A 2,997-nucleotide genomic window follows, 5' to 3' on the forward strand; every position below is an offset into this window, starting at 1 on the left:
CTTGAATGGTGTACTGGCCCCTTCCTTCCTCCAGAACTAGGTCCCCTTCTTGCCTCCTTCCTCTCTTCCCAAGATTAATGGGAAAATTCACATTTGGAATTGTCCACTTACATAAAGCAAGGACTGTCTGCATATGTATAAAAAATGCAGACATATATGTGTATGTGTGTGTATTTGTGATAGATAAGTGATAGCCTACCTTACTACAGGCTCCAGGTGGTAGAAGAATGAGTAGGCAGAGATGATTATAACTTTGGCACTGCCAAATGACACATGAGACATGTTGAAAAATGCCCACATTTATCACCAGTGGCAAGGCTCATTTTATGCAGTAAGGATCTGCCTGTACTAAAACCTGGAATTTGGATGGAGAGGAGAGAACTGATGATTCCAAGGCTCAGGATGACAGCTTAGGAGATCAGCAAGGTGGGGATTCCTCTATGTAGACCCATCTTCAGATCCTCTGTGAGAGATTCCAGCAACACCAAGTGACCCTGTTTATGATCTTAATCTAAAAATCACGCTGCACTCATAGCTCCTAACTGAAAAGATGGCATTTCCCGTGAGTTTCCCAAAGTCTACAAGGTTATTGGATGGCATGCAGTCAATCCTCAACATTCACTCTTAACTTTCATGACTTTTAGCATTTGTGTGATTTTATTCATAACTTCATTTTCACTTTCAAATTGGCAACCTCCCACTTTCATGGCTTAAGGGCAGTAGAGGAAGAAAGCTAGTCCTGATGAGGTGAACTTTGGGGGGCAGCTGGTTTCCAACTGGCCCTTCACAGGGCTTTCACCTCATAGCTATAAGGAACTCTCCTTGCATTCATTTTCATTGTTTGTCTTTAAAACTCAAGTTTGGAGTTTCAGGTGTGCCCCCAAAGTGTAGTACAAGTCATTTGAGCTCTAAGCCCACATGTGCGAAGTCAATGATGAAGTTTAGTGAGAAAATAAAGGTGTTAAATAAACTTTCTTCCAGAATGTCTGCAGCCACTGCTAGCTGGGAGAACCTTAAGAATCGCAAACATCATGAAGCAGACATCACTGATGGATTATTTCAAGCTGGTGCATCCTTCACTATGTCCAATGCCATCCACCAGCCATGAAGGACAGAGTCTTGAAGATGATGTTGAGATGTCACCCGTCTTGGCATCTTCCAAAAGCAGTGACTCAAGACCCAGAAATATCTCCCTGGATTTTCAGATGACAATCAAGGTAGAGAGGTTTGTAGCAGTGTAGTGTGTAATATGATACCCTTACATAGTCATTTGATGTGTTAGAAGGTAAAATTCTGGTGTAAAATGTTTTAGTTTAAAGATTTTTTTGCTGTACAATACTTATGGTGCTATGGATTTCATGAGTTATTATTGTAAGAAATCATTTTTTTTAAAATTAAGTTGTTATAAAAGATCACAGAAATCTAGGGAATTATTAGTGAGAAAAAATGTTGCACATGTTACCAATTTTATTTTGTGTACTATATTTTATGGTTACTTTTTTAGTAAAAGTGCATATTATTAGTATTAATGTTTTATTATAAAGAATTGCTTGCCAAAAGTATATTTTCAGCAATCTCTAGTGAAAGATTATCATTTTTGGTGGTCATAGGAACCTAACCTCCTATTTCCCATAGGCTCAATGTATAAACATTTGTGCTTCTTACTTTCATTTGATTTTCCAGGAATATTACCCCCATGAAAGTTTAAAATTGTATATCCATCAAGCTCTGTTTCTTAGATTCACATTATATCTCTTTTTGGAAAAACCTGCGTGCCATCAGTGATGACACCAGAAATGTTTTGATTAAGAAATAGCCACAATGGGAAAACAAATGAATATAGAAACCAATACCAAGACAAATGGAGTCCCAGAATATAGGAAACTATGAAAAGATACACTTTAGGTTAATTAAAATAACACAACATTTTTTAGTTTTAGAATTCATCTTCGGACCTCTCCCTGACCAGGGATGGAGTTTAGAAATAAAGAAGGTTTTTAAAAATTAGTTAATTTTCAGGCTATTCTAGGATTTAGTCCCATATACATAGAGAATCTGGGGCCATCCTCATCACTTACAAAGGCAGTAGAAGTGTGAGTCACTAAAAAGAATGTGAATGACTGGATCCCTGCAAAAATAGAGGGATTATTCACTTCCTCACCATCAGCTTACCTACCCAGGAGAATGAAAAAGGAAGGAAGGAAGGAAGGAAGGAAGGAAAGACGAAGAAGGAAAGGAAGGGAGGGAGGGAGAGAGAAAAGGAGGAAGAAATAAGGGAGAGAAGAAAAAAGGAGGAAAGGAGGGAAACAAATAACGCAGGGAGAAAACATTTATTAAACACCTACTATATGCCAATCACTGTGCTAAGCATTTTAATCATTGCTAACATTTATATGACACTTACTATATGTCAGGAACTGTGCTAAACACTTTATAAACATTATCTTATTTGATTCTCACAACAGCCCTGGGAGGTGAGTGCTATTATTATTCCCATTTTGCAGTTAAAGTAACTGAGGCAGACAGAGGTTAAGTTAGGTGAGCTGTCCAGGGTCACACAGCTAGCAAGCATGTTAGGCTGGATTTGAACGTAGATCTTTTCTGACTCCAGGCCCAGAGCTCTCCACTGTACCACCTGAGTGAAGAAACCTCTACATTGAGAGCCTTTTCTTTTGGATCGTGGCTTCCTGGCCAGGCCATCATTTCACGAGGGTGTCCAGCCATGTTACCTCATTCCTGGCTCAGTTCCCTCTCTGTTTTGCCCCTGTATTTATCCTACTTCACCTTGCTGCCATTTCAAATCTGCTTTATGTCTGGTCTTTTTTCATTAGAATGTGAGCAGCTGAAGGTTATCTTGTTTGTGTATATTTGTGTTTCCAGTACTTATTCCAGTACTTGCCACATAGTAAACACTTAGCAAATGTTCTATCCACCCATTCACCCATCCATCCATCCATCCATCCATCCATCCATCCATCCATCCATCCATCCATCCAT

This window comes from Petaurus breviceps, unplaced genomic scaffold (assembly GCF_028583685.1).
Source record: "Petaurus breviceps papuanus isolate PSGF00001 unplaced genomic scaffold, PetGlider_PUasm1.0 373, whole genome shotgun sequence".
NCBI classification, from domain to species: Eukaryota; Metazoa; Chordata; class Mammalia; order Diprotodontia; family Petauridae; genus Petaurus; species Petaurus breviceps.